The sequence below is a fragment of the Buteo buteo genome, chromosome 2, assembly GCF_964188355.1.
Source record: "Buteo buteo chromosome 2, bButBut1.hap1.1, whole genome shotgun sequence".
Taxonomy (NCBI): domain Eukaryota; kingdom Metazoa; phylum Chordata; class Aves; order Accipitriformes; family Accipitridae; genus Buteo; species Buteo buteo.
Genome location: NC_134172.1, coordinates 47,463,274 through 47,477,786, shown reverse-complemented (window position 1 = coordinate 47,477,786; position 14,513 = coordinate 47,463,274). Strand labels below are relative to the sequence as shown.

Sequence of the window (14,513 nt, the reverse complement as noted above, 5' to 3'; positions counted from 1 at the left end):
AACAGAACTGGGAGCTGATCTACAGAAAGGCTTCCTCTCTCATTTTCGTTTCTGCCCTTTTGGAGAAGTAAGAGATTGAGGATGAGCTCTATGAAGCTTTGTCAGAAAAATGGTATGTTCACTGGGACTTTGGCTCACTTTGCTTTTTGCAGACCACTCCAACAGTGAGAGGAAAGAGAGCACTGAAATCACTGGGCCACTTGCACAGCGCTTGGGACACCTTGCTCCTTCTCTTGATCTGCCGTAGGCCTTTTGCATGGCTGCGAGTACCCAACTCTGCCTCTCGCCTTTACTGTGCGGGTAACAATACTACAAGGAGTATTGCCAAGTATAGATTTTGCTACACTCCGTTCCAATGTGAAATGTGAACTGGTGAACATAACATTCAATTCAATTTTATTCAGGGGGTTGGGAGAGGACTTGCAGGTCCAGGGACTGCCCTGTAGTCTCTCAGTTGTTTCTTTGGCTGCAATCCAGGATCAAAGGCTAGGAGCTGCCATTGTCTTCCAAAAGAAACATTGGCATGGGAGAGAGGAGAGCTCCGCTCTTTATGCGAGGAACTGATGTTTCATTAAAGCAATCAAACCTTCATTAGTGAGAGTCTGACTTGCACCAGCACAGCCAACCCTTATACAAATGAGAAGGTAATACATTTGAAGTGTTTCCAGTGTTGGTGTTTTCCCAGCCCAACCTGAGAATCTTTTCTGTGCTGCTCCAAGGCCTCCCTGTTTCTTTTTCTGTTATGGGAGAAATACTGCCACTGTTTTCTTTCTATGTAGAAACACTACTGGCTTATATCAGAGTATCGATTCTATTTTCAACTGTGAACTTCAACTGAGATATTGATTCACCTACAGTATTTATGGGCTCCAATTTTCATTAGGCATCAAGGTTCACTGCTAGTCAGTCAGTAAATAATCGCAGCCCTGACTCATGGGGAACTTTAGGAAGGGAAGTTTCTGATTAGTATATACCTGATTAGACTGTTTCTAGGTGCAGTTTTTAAAGGTAGCAATTTAAACTCCCTTTGACGTGTTTGCAGGGAGGGAAAAAAAAGCAATGTCTCAAGCACATGCTCCAACATCCCAAGCAATAGTCCCTTAGCATTTTAACCCAGAGATGCTTGTTCTTATATGGCAGACTGGAAGAAGACAGCAAGGCATATTTAGGACCAATGCAAGCACCTCCTCTACCGCCAAGGGAATTCTTTTGAAAAAGAGATATTGCAGCCTGAAAGCTTGACCCTGCAATCTGGTTCATGCAGCTTAGAATTGAATGGAGAATCATTCATGGAATTCAATTAAATTAGAAGGGATCCGTACAGTTTGTGAGGTCCCAACAGCCTGTGGGATCCCTGTCTTAGGAAGAACTGAAGGTACGTGGGAGACTGAATAATGCCAAAGAAATGAGTGCTAGCTGTAAGCCACACAGATTCAAGAGGTGGTCTCTGGGGATCTGAGCAACAAATTCATATAAATTTTGGAGCAGCTCTAGCTACTCAAATGAAACAGAAATGAAGTCCACCTCCTTTGGCAAGTGGTCTGAAAAACTGCCTCATTTAGCAACTCCCTAAAAGCAAGCAGCAAATTAAAAAGGTGTTGGCTTTGATTTCAACCATGGAAAAGGAAATGGGAAGGGACCCAGAATGGTCGTCTAATTACTAGGGATCAGCTCTCCCTAAACTACTCCCAAAAGATGCTTATCTATCTCATTCTTAATACTCATTCATCTCTTCAGCCAGTCTCTTGCAATAAAGGCACGAAGGACTGTGATAAAACTCTTTCCTAACACTCAGCCTTTGTTTCCACCACAGCAATTTAAACCTGGTCTTGTTGCAGGTGCCACAAATATCCTGCACAGACAAATGATGGCTGTCACATCGCCTCTCAATCTTTCCTTGATGACTGCTGCTCCTGATGGCTTTGCAACTCTCAACCATGGCTGTTCCATGGACAGCCTTGAATGGAAACCTACTGGGTACAGTGGTATATCACTCAGGCTCTGCTAATGCAACCAAACCAGTTTTCAGGAAAATAAATTTTTGATGGGGATGGATCTTAAGTCATTTTGTTGGTGCCAGACTTCCAAACCTCCATTTTACTTCTTCACTATCTTTGAAAGATGTCTAAGGATATCATCCAACTCTCCATGTAACTTCTCCACTACAGACCTCTCAGCTTGCGAGCACAGCTTTAAATGACTTCAGCAGCATCACCAAGGAGAGGACTGAGCCCGAGCAGCTATGTGCAAAGCCTGCTAGTCAGTATGTGAAGGAGACCTTTAACAATCAAGTCCTCTGCTACAAGCACACACTTCAAATGAAGGCCAGTCTGTGGGCACTGTGAAAGTTTACTGCTGGTCAGAAGAACAAAGCACCTACAAGTTCAGCGGAGTCAATGAACATTGCAAGAACTTGGCAGAGGGGAAAAACCACATGGCCTCTTTATTATTCCAGTATGGCGGGGAGAGGGCCTACGTGTGGGTGTTTCAAAGGCATTAGAAGCCAGCAGTCCCTAAAAACACCACCGATACCACCTGCATTTCACAGGCATCTCAGTGGTGGAGAGCTCTGCCAACCATTACAAACCCCTTGAGCCGAACAGGCCTCCTTAGAAACAGCCTGTTCTAATGTTTCACCCCTGACTGATTTGTTCTCTCCCTTCCAGCCCCAAGGGAAGGGCATAAGAGGTACTTCAGAGATGCAGCCTGATGGATGCAGCCAATGTTCAGAGGTTAGCAATTTTCATTTCAGACTCTGCTACAGCAATACCCACTAAATGGCTACAAATGAACAACTCAGCTTTCTAATAAAAATCACCTGCAAGGCCCTCCTCCATCTCTTCCCTCACTGCAGCTCTTTCACTTCCCTGCACTTAGCTGAAGTGAGTGCATGTGCTTTAGCCAACCAGGTGTCAGGAATGAATGTTAAAAGCTAGCAATGCTGAAGGAATCCATTCCTGTTCCTTACTGCCAGTTCATAAATCCTGGTTCATGCTGCTTGGCTGAAAGCTGCTTTTGATGGAAGTGAACAAGGGGATGTGGACAGGAAGAGGTGTCGCAGGCAGAACTGAAAGGAAAATTTCACAGGTACTCAGAGAACTATCTTAATTCTTTGCCTGTTTTCCCACATTTTATCATCCACCTTTTTTTTAATCTGACACTTTCAGTGAACACAGACCTTAGAGAACAAAAATCTTCGGTCCTTCAGAGAGTGACAGAACATAAATAGTAACAAAACATCCTGCTGTTTGCTTTTACATACCCAGGAGGGGCTGCACCAAGGGGGTAAAGGCAAGCAATCACTCTCCACGTCTCCTGGTTCCTCAGTCCCCCAAGCTGAGATCAGTCATTAAGTCTTGTCAGCAGCAGTAGTCCTGGGATGGGAAACTTTCCCAGGAGGCAACAGGTAACTCTGAAACAGGTGAAAGCATTTAATCTTCCACCTGAAAAAATCTGCTTCACAGTAAATTAAACTTTCATTACTAAATGTCCCTCACAAAATGGGTCTAGAGCTGCCACTCCCCTCCCACAGTGTCACAGGAGAACATCTTAAGAACTGAAAAGCACTTGCAGAAGTAGCAGGCCAGACACACTGCTACCTTCCTTAAGAGCAGAGTCCTCTGTGCTCTTCCTTTCCACATATAGGTCAGCATCCGGCTGTTCACACCCCCAGTTGCCCACAGACTTATCTCCTCGCCATCCCTACCACACTCATCCACCCTCTCACTTCCCAGTGACACTAGGATAATGACTGCTTTGCTCCACATGAGCAATGCGTCCCAGTTACCAAGGAAATTGCATGGACTGACTTTTTTTACTCTCTGCTTTGAAATGCTAAAGCACCATCCTTCAGCAACAGAAGATGCAACAGCTGATAGACTAGAGCCTGGCCAGAAGAGACATGCAAGTAAAAGCAGCACTGAGCTTCTCACTGCCAAGCTGGCAGAGGTCAATGATGCCCCATAGGAGGGGACGGGATGCGTCCTTGAGGATTCCTGACAGGAGTGGGCTGCAGGGGAGGAGCTGGAGTGAGAGAGGGAGACAGAAGCAGCAGATTTCCTTAGCAGGGATGCTGACAGAGCGCTGGGGCAGCTGACTTACAGTGCCACAGAGTCAAAGATAGGAAGCTCAACAAACACACTGGCATAGGGGCAGCTCAAGACTTTGCAATAGAAATAAAAGCATATCCTGAGGTTTGCAGCTCAGCCTCAATGGATGCCTCTCCAGAGGCTAAGAGCCTGTGGGAGGGACTCTATTTTTGGTCAGGTCATCTTTGCTCTTTTTCCAAGAGATCACAGGCATGAAGAGCTTACCCCATTCTCTTCCTCCAGTCCCCCTTCACTTAGCAAAAGGGTCACAGCTTCATCCTCTCAGCCCAGCTACTACTGGTTCTCTAACTAGCACTGAGCAGGTAAAGCCTTCAGGAGCATGCATCTGGCACCTCTGGCAGAGACCTCGAGCACCTTGCAGGTCCATAGTACTCCCATGGAAGTCTGGACACAGTAGCACCTTCTGCCTGTTAGCTGCCACTCATCTGATGTTTTAAACATCCTCAGGAAGTGGGAAAGCAACAGGAAGCATAGATGGAGACACTGTTCTTCACTTTTTAACATGTCAAGGAGATCAGAGTGGATGGGATGGGAGAGATGAATTTCTACTAATAGGCAGTTAGCATAAAGGACTGTTTGGATTCATTTAAGAGACGAGTTCTGTTGTTTTTTTTAATTGTGAAGCTAGGGTAGGATGAATCACTACTTTAAAGCTATTAATATGATGGACAGTGTTTTAAATCTCTTATCCATTTTAAAAGTTACAATCTAGGTAGGAAATTGGGAGAAAAGCTACAAAGCCTACACGATAAAAAGCAAACAAAAACAAAAAGACATAAACATACACTATGAAGACCCCCAAAGGAAAAAACCAAGAGCTTCATTAGGGAGAACAAGGGTCACCAGGATGAACAGCATGTCTAAAGGGGGACCACCTAGTCCTGCAGCTATTAACAAAATGACAAGTGCTGTTTTTGTCTACTTAGGCCTTGCCAAGCTTTTGTTACCAACTGCCCAAGCACTTCCCAAGCCAATGCTCAGTTTTCCAGAGCTACAACAGGCTAAAAAACCTCACAAAATGGAAAAAAAGCATGAAGGACACACATTTCCAGACAGCATCACCATTCTGTGCACAGAGAGAAATGCCTCTACATGGAGGCCAACTTGGGTTTGGCCCAGCTGACCAGCTCCCATGCAGGGCCTGCCAGTCATGGCAGCAGTGTCCAAGCAGAACCGTCTCCACAGTTCCCAGAAATGTGGTGCAACTGGAAGTGGTCTGGGGCTGCTCCTGCCACAGGAAAGGGAAAGAGTTGGGGTAGAGCACCATGGGCCGGAAATGGTCAGGGGACCCTGACCCTTCTTGTTACAGCAACACAGTGGGAGCAGATATTCCCTCCTCAGGGACATTTTCCCCATTATCACTCCCCACCCCTGGCTCCATCTCTTGCTAGACAGGCTTTCCAGGACCAGTACAGGAAAAGAAAACAGTACAAACATGGCGTTTCACATTCCCCCTGCAAAATGTCTTCTGTTCTTTCTCCCATCTCTGATGCAAGAGGCTTAGCTAGGGATGCAGTATATGTAATACATGCAGTTTTAAATACCTACTTCATTCATGCTCAAAGCAGAAGTTGCTAGAAGGCAACTTTCCCGATTGGAAGGATGGGGAGTTAGGATTTGGCAGCCAAGAATTCGCTTTTATTCCCATCTCTGTCACAGATTCCCACAGAACTACAAGCAAGTCAATCCCAACAACCCAAAAGGCTGTTATCTTATTCACTGTATTTATTTAATGAGATACATATATCTTTCACAGTACATATGACATTAAAGAAAGGATGGTAGACTGAATGATTGATATGCTGGAACATTTTCTCTGTAAAAAGCAGCCAAGTGTAGAAGTGCTGACTTTTTAAACAGGGAAAGAGCAGATTCTCGAAGGGAGCAAACCCAGCAGTTAAAGATATAAATATCATTAGTGAAGCCTGATACAAAGAAGGGATACAAAAAATAAGAACACCCTAACTCTGTAGTTTCAAGTAAAATTTTAAAAATAGAACTTTATTCAGAAAAAATAAAATAAAAATATAACTATATTTAAAAAAAAAAGTCTCACAGAAACCTTAGGTATCTATACAGAGTTGTGATCAAAATTAGGTTTATCTTCAGTTTTTATGGTTTAGCATAAGTGAGGAATAGAAAGCAAAACTGTAAATCTTTCTATACAAGACTGCAACCAAGGAGACTGAGGCTCTGTGCAACGGTCCCTACTGCAAACATACCATCAGTATGAACAGGAGAATATTGGTGGCTACTGGACACCTTCCAGTTGTGCTTATGAATAGAAAATCTAAGTTTTCTTCCATTTAATTTCAGAGTCTGTGAGAGGTGGGACGGGAAGAGATCCAACCTGACTTTCACGTTGACTAGCAGCCACTGATTTAGTATTTGTTGATACTGCTGACTTGATCTACAAAAGAACAGGTTAAAAAAAAAATTCCAACACTAAGCAGTCAATGCATATAAGCAAGCCACGAAACTGAGCTAAAAGTATGAAACTAAAAACAATACTTCTTGGGCTTTTAAGGTCCACATTTCCAAGATCTCTTCTCTATCCAGAATGATATGGAGTATGAAATCCTTTACTCAAACAAAAACTAATCCTGATCTCCAGAAAATTCCCCTAAATAAGATGCACTTCTGATAAACAAGCTTGAGGTGGGAGATGTAAGAAAAATGAGTTGAAAAAGGAAAAAAAAAAAAAAAAAAAAAAGAGTATTTCACTCAACCCTCAAGTCTTCACCTTCTGACAGTCACAAGCCTAGACATGAAAACCCAGGGTACTCAAAATATTCATGGCTAGACAGAGGGGGAAGCTTAACAGACAGAGTTCATTCCAGCCGTTCTTTGTTCACCTGAGTATCCCATCGAAACTTATAATGTTATATTGGCATTAACAGCACTGTCATACGAGTAAAAAACCTCCTTTTGCCTGGTCTCTTCCTTTTAGTGTGTAAGCAAGGTACCTTTGTCAGAAACAAAAATGTGTCAGAGAGCAGCAGGTTTATCTTACTTCAGTGATCTACCTAAAGCAAAGACCGAATGGGGGTGGCTGAAGGGAAAATTTACTAATGCTGCAAAAGTGAATTTAAAAGAATATAATGCGAAATCCCAAAGTACTGAACAAGATGAGCTTCAGCCACTCCAACTGTGCCTTTGGGCTTTAGCTGCCATTTGTTATTCTCTGTATTTTATCTATCCTTTATTTCTCTGTTCTCCAACGGGAAGAGTACCTGTGTTATTTGGATACTGGGACTGGTGCTTAGCAGCATTTACAGCCCAAGCTCTCCTTGCTTCCCATCAGCATGGTGCCTAAGACTGCTCCTGTGTGCTGCAAATTCTAAGCAGGAGCCGAAATTGTTCGGAGCACAGTGCAGCCAATAAGAACAGTGAAAATCCTTGGTTACCACTAGCTCTACATTAGCATGTTTTTAGGGGAGGGTGAAAAAAAAAAAAGTAATCCCAAATCAGCACCTGTCCAGTAAGAAATACATTTCTGAAAACCTACAGAATTTAGTCCAGATCAAAGATGTTTTCCCCATGAGACTTTTGTTTAAAAATGATAAAGCAAACCACCAGTCAAAGAAAGAGGGACTACAAAGACCTGGGATTACAAATGAACTACTGACCTCCTTCCCACACATGTACAGCCATAGAGGAGAGATTCATTGTGAAGTTGCGGGGTGGGGTGGGGGGAGCAAGAAGATAATATCAAAAAACATGCTAATCCCCCCTCCCCTGAAAGTACACCGCAGCCAGGAGTGCCAACAAAACTGAATTCAGAGCCTTATGTCTATGTGATCAGCACAGCAAACAGAGCACAGTTACAATAACACCCAGCAAAGAAACATAGTAATTCAGAGCATCTGCAACCTCTTTAATCTTGGAAGTACTATCACTGGTAGATTAGTGTTTCAGCACATGCACGCATACCTGGTGTTGTTAAATAACAGGAAATGCTATCCGGTGCCTCTCTTTCACAGAAGAAAGGAAAAAAAAAAAAAAGACACCTTAAAGCTATGGTTTGCAGGGGAACAAACACTCTCCAGTCCTCTTCTTTCCCCACCACCACAAAGAAAAAGAAAAAATCGTATCTAACAGCTCTCAGCACAGTAACCCATGCACCATCTGCAGACTAAACTACCTTTCTCCCCCAGGTCTGAGCATGCTCTGTCTGTCGGCAGTGTCCTATCGCTCCAGCTGGCTCACCTCAATTTGTTAGCCTCCCAGAGGTCAGCCTTGCATGCAGGATGATTTGCTGCAGTATTCCTGCAAATCCCCAACGGGCGGCCACACTGAAACAAACACCATCGTGCTGTTTCACAAAGCTAAGCATGTCTTGGGAGACAGGCGGTAAACTGGTTTGGGGGGGCGACACATTTTAGAAATCCTGCTTTTGAGTATCATTGCTACTGCCACTACTACTCTGAACATTTCACACAAAAGAACAAAACAATAGGAGAGAAAGGAAAAAAATGCCCCTTGCTGGAGGACATGAAAGCCATTCGGCATGCCTCCTAGCAATTCCCTTGGCACCTGGGAAGCAATTTCCCAGCTGTGATGGTCAGCAAATGGCTTAGTATTGAACAAGGCTGTGAGTGCCCTCCTTCAGTGATCTGGGGAACAGTATTTTCAAAATGAAGTTATCTTTTACTGTGAAAATAAGTAATTCCTAAATACAAAGGCACAAAAATGAGCCAGGACCTTATAAGAGAGTCTCTTCCTGCATACAAGCTGCAGGTTGTGGAGGCGAAAGTGTCTTATACCAACCTTCTCAGCAGAGCTTGAACCTGTGGGGACTGAGCAGCTTCTTGAAGATGGCAAACCAGGCGGTACTGGCTGGGAACTTTGCAAGTCCTAATCCTGCAACTGGATCTACATGTGGGATCAGAAGAGCAGCCCAGTTCTGCTGACGGCACTCACCAAAAGGCTCATGGCAGGGCAGGAAGTCACACCACTGAACACAGTTATTAGGAGTGAGATCCCAGCCCTATAGGAACATATTTGTAGATAGATCACAAGCAAACATATAATGCTCGCTGCAAATGTGTTGTCTGTATATTTGCAGGATTCATATTATTGATTATCTGGGAGGCTTTTTCCCTTTAAGTCAGACTTAACAGGTGAAATAAGAATGATGAAGAGGAGGAAATGTCCTCTAACACCCACATGTACGCACATGGCTATACACTTAGAATAGACTATTTCAGTTGGAAGGGACCTACAATGACCATCTAGTCCAACTGTCACACAGATATTCTCACATAAAGAGCAACCATTTTATATAAGAACACAGAGAAAAGAATCCCTAGGTTTTTGCTCATGGCAGGAATTATCCTTACTGCCAAAATGAAAAAGTTCAAACGGCTCTGCATTAAAAAATGCAATTCGGTAAGATACAGGGTATTCAAAACTCTCTTCTAGGAAAGTCTGGCAGCTACAAGGGTTAGCATGTTACCTAAACTCTCTCTCTAAATATGCATCGCAAACTGGTGTCTCCAGCTTCTTACCTTCCCCAAATCATGCTGGAAGTCATATGAGGGAGGGGATAAATGGATTTACAGCATCTGTGGTGGTTCACTGCACTATGGAGTCATGCTGCCTGGGCTGGTTACTGTTGATCAAGTCTGCAGTCACTCTGTCCATGAACAACCCCTGTTTACTGTATGACCCCAGCCCTGAGAAACCTTCTGTTTCCATGCAAGAAGGCAAAGCAGCCCTGCCAAATCAATCTGTGGCAAGTGACAGGCTGAAACATTTGCAGGGCAGTGAGGGGTGATACGTTTTGAATCACAGTAGCAATAGAGCACAATACCAAGTACTGCAATACCCTACAACTTTTGGGGCAAGGGTCCACCAGTGTTTCAAGTTATTACAGGTGACAGGTCCCTCATTCACCAAGTACCCTGACCTTACTGAAGTCAGGACTCCACCCTAGGGGAGGCCACTTCATGCAGACAACCTGCAATCAAGGACTTGGGTATCTTCTCCTCTTCCATCCCAGCCCATAGATTGACTGCCTCAGAACAAGCATGTCCCTCATCCAGCTTCTCCTACCTGATGCAGCAGAGGCAGCGCTTTCTCCAATATAAGACGAAAACAGGGTAGTCCTGAGGTAGAGATCTGGTGAAACTGGGAGGCACAAAGCAGCCCCAGGAATATCACAACTTGTTCTGTGCAGGACACAAGACCCCCAGCCTGAATACAGCCACCATCAGAGCTGAGAAATGTGGGTGTCATTCAGCATCACACATGCTTAGAAACACAGTAATACCATGGAATTTATAGCCTTGGGTTTCTGACTGCCAGTTAAAAGCCAAATACAGAAGAAAAATAAGCTGAAAGAAACAAAGAATAAACCCAAATAACATTCTGCAAAATTGACAAAAGGTTCTTGACAACACTAGACCTTCAAAAATAAGCCTGCCAACATGATGAATAAATACAACTGTTGTATCTACTAAACTAGGGCATCACAGAAATAAAACAGATATTTTCTCTCTCCTGCTCTGGAGTGCTGCTTTTACACCTCTGCCTTCTTGGTACAGAACAAGCAAAATAGTTCTGGCCCACTTGGAAACATTAAAAAGCACTAGGATTGACAGGACAAGGTGACATCCACCTCAGTACCCTCCTTTCCAGGCCTGTGCCACCTCTTCCCACCAATTCAAGGTGGACTTTGAACTACAGCATGAGCCTATGCCCATCCTGAGAGGATCGCAAAGGGACACTGGTTGATCACAGATGCTTGGGGGAAATGAGAAAAAAAAAAGAGCAAATAAAAGAGATCCCCTCCTTGACAGGCCCACCCAGTGTCCCCAGCCTGTCCTGTCAGAACTAAGGATATCCAGAGTCACCCTTCTCTTTTTAGCTCATCTCACTGCCCTCTGGACCCTCTGAACGCAAAGGTGCTGTCTCGTGTGGAACAAGTCAGATGTTTTTCCTCTGAATTTTGAAAGATAAGGCGTGGAGTTAGACTTGTAGCTGACTTCACTTAAGAAAACACATCTTGACTTTGTGTTTTCTGCGCTTCGGAAAGCTCCACTGCATGACCTAGCTTCCACTGATGCTAACGGACAGCCTTTCCACTGACTCCACAGAACTTCAGTTCTGGTTAGGGACTTTATCAGTGGGATCTCTGATAACCCAGAGACACCACGCTGGGTTCCTTATCTTAGTGAAGCTTTGACTTTAATGGCAAAGAAAGTACAATGTTTACAGACTGGTCTTGTATTTATGAGTAAGCTTCTTATCTACTCCTGGAATGAGGTATATGCATAGATTTCACAGGTAAAATTTATCACATCACATGAAGTTGAGTAGTTTAATCCCACTCCTGAAGAGGGTCCTATTGCCAATCTGCCATACCACAAAGTAACTGAACAAAACTACATCATTAAGGGGAGAAAAACACATAATCAAATAAATCCAGCAACTCTGAAATAATCACTCTCTATTACTACTGAACCATAAAGAACTGAGAGTGGCAGTCCCAAGCTCTTCTCAAACAGTAAGCACCACCAGCCTACTGCAAGTTGGTGAGGTTTGAACAGGTTGTCTTCACTCAGAACTAAGAGTCTGATAAATATTTAATCTCTCTCATAAAGTTGCAGCCTCCAAAAACAGCACCACCAAAGAAAAACAATAAACATTTTTAGAACTCCTAAAAAGCAGTACAGCACAAACAAAACTCATCAAGCTAGCAAAGAAGTCTGAATAGATCCCTCTTGGTTTAAGACTGACAAAGAGCAGGTAAATCATTATTTACTGAATCTTTGCCTTGCATGTATATGTTGCAGCGGTGCCTGTGTCATTCCAAGTTACAGCATTTATTATTTATAGTCCCAGAAGTACGGTCTACAACAAATTGTTCTTCCTGCAGTGCTTTTGAACCAAAAGTGCATCTCAGCTTGAGAGCACAAAAAAATTTCATGCCTGAACTGACAAAAAAGAGTCCTTGTATTGATAAATACACAAGGAGACAAAGCAAGCATTAGGTTTCTGGACATCAAGATTGGGACTCCACACAAAGATGATGCCATTTTGATTCTGCAGAAGCTAACACTAAAACTGGTGTCAAAAGGACCAGGACTTCAGTCAAATATTGAAAATTCCTAAGCAAGAATATACTTTGACAGGGAAAAAGGTATTTTTTGAAGAGTATCTCAATGGCCAAATCCCACTTTGCTCAACTGCTTCAAGCATGACATACTCCCAGGCTTAAGAGATGCAGGATGCAAGTTTTACATAAATATTAGGTTTACAAAGGTGTAAGTATGATAAAACACATTTTACACACACACACACACACACTCTTAGGTTACATGACTCTACATCAACCTGACAAATTCATAGCTATTTATTCTCCTCCACAGATACGTGCATATTTTATACATATAAAATATATACATGTTATGGAAAAGCACACTATTTCTCAAATGCTAAAATATTCACGCTAACAATCCCCCCATCCCCATTAGGATGGATCCTACCCTAGGATCACTGCAGGGACATAATGGCCTGCTCCTGCAGCTGTATGCAATGTGTGTTCAGATGAATGGCACTGGAGAGTCACTTGCTAGTTCCCAAGGCAGGAGATGGCTTTGGTAGCTGTTCTGACTCAAGTTAGGTATCACTTGTGCTTTTTCAGGTTCCCATTTTGTCGTAAGCAATGACAGGTCAGCAGGGTGACACAGATAAACCAACTCCCTCTCCTACAGCTATGCCAACTGCATACCTGCAAATGTAATTAGTTCCAATGTGCCTGTAAAGGAAGCAGAGATAATTCATGCTCATAAGAGCAGCTTGGTAAGTAAATGATGTTCACCTAGACTGACATGAGAAACCAAGGGTAAAACATTGCCTGCAAGACCCCTGGGTATTGCTCATGGCCTCACCATGGTGCTTCCCACAGCCCACTACTTGTTAACTATTTTTGCCTAGGTGGCAGTAAGATTGTCTGCCTTCTCTCAAACGACACTTTAATATTAGGCCTTTATCACCTGAAGAAACACATCTCCCATTTTACAGATGAAAAGATTGAAGCTGTCAAAGGGATCTGGGTAGGACACACCACACCAGCAGCCACAACAATGGCAGCAGCTTTCTGTGAATAACCCACCAACAATCAAACCCTCTTGTGTACCCCAAGGTTGTATTCACAACCGCATGGGCTCCAGGGCTGAAGGCAGGAGTCAGAGCCTCCAAGATCACAGGAGACAGTTTAAACATGATAAAGGATAGGAAGGGTTATCAGCTCTGTCACTGTTGCTCTGAAAGAACTGCTGGTAGAGCAGCCATAAGCCTGGCATGCTCTGCTCCCAGCACACCTTCCTCCCATCTTCTACCCCCATCCACACTTGCCATGCAGAGGGCCATGTGGCCTCCTGCATGCCTGAGAGACCCCCAGAGCCACAACTTAGCCTGAAGTTGGAGGCCCTGTCAGCATGGACTCGTCCCAAGAAGGGTGGAGGAAAAAGAAGAGAGCCTCTTTTTCCTGTCTGTTCAGACAAACAGGGTAGTCACAACCAGTAAGTCTCACAGACATCTTAGGAAATTAAGATGCTAATACCACAGCAAGACATAGCTGTTGAAAGGAAAAACATCCTTGAATGTGAAAATCACAGAGGCACCAAGGTATGTAAAAGAAGAGAAATAACAGAAATACAAACTTGCATTTTAGACTAAACAACACAACTGTCAGGCACTTCGACAGATCTGTAGGGGTGAACAGCTAACAAGTGTGTGGAAGTATCCAAAGGACAGGGCTTAAGATGTCCAAGCATTTCACTCCTTTATTGGATTATGCACCCATTTGCAAGTGGGCTGCAGTTCCAGAACTGATGAGAACATCTCAGTTCACAAGCAGAATTACAGCAGGACTGTTCCCTGCAGCTGCCTTTGCCCTCAGCTTCCACTTTCTGGTATGTTCAGAGACTTTGTGCTTTCCTAAAAACCCTGAAGCACTGTCCTGGTTTCAGCTGGGATAGAGTTACTTTTCTTCCTAGTAGCTGGTACAGTGTTGTATTTTGGATTTAGTATGAGAATAATGTGATAGCACACTGATGTTTTTAGTTGTTGCCAAGTAGCGTTTATACTATGTCAAGAATTTTTCAGCTTCTCATGCCCAGCCAGCAAGAAGGCTGGAGTGGCACAAGAAGTTGGGAGGGGATGCAGCCAGGACAGCTGACCCAAAGTGGCCAAAGGAGTATTCCATATCATATGACATCATGTTCAGTAGATAAACTGGGGGGAGTTGGCCAGGAGGGGCAGATCACTGCTCGGGGACTGACTGAGCATCAGTCAGCAGGTGGTGAACAATTGCATTGTACATCACTTGTCTTTCTTGGGTTATATTTCACTCTCTTTTTATTAACTTCCTTTTCATTACAATTATTACTATTA

At 43.6% G+C, this 14,513-nt stretch overlaps 1 protein-coding gene across 7 annotated transcripts in view; it reads right to left on the bottom strand.

The window, feature by feature from the left end:
• Positions 1 to 14,513, bottom strand: part of POMGNT2 (protein O-linked mannose N-acetylglucosaminyltransferase 2 (beta 1,4-)) — a 33,769-nt gene that overhangs the window by 2,488 nt on the left and 16,768 nt on the right. Inside the window, exon 1 of one of the 7 annotated variants that reach the window (XM_075053403.1) lies at positions 3,263 to 3,412. The exons of the other annotated variants lie outside the window; for them this stretch is intronic. The gene's annotated coding sequence lies outside the window, so the exon portion shown is untranslated. Of the gene's footprint in view, positions 1 to 3,262; positions 3,413 to 14,513 lie in introns of those variants that run through there. 7 annotated transcript variants of the gene reach the window in all.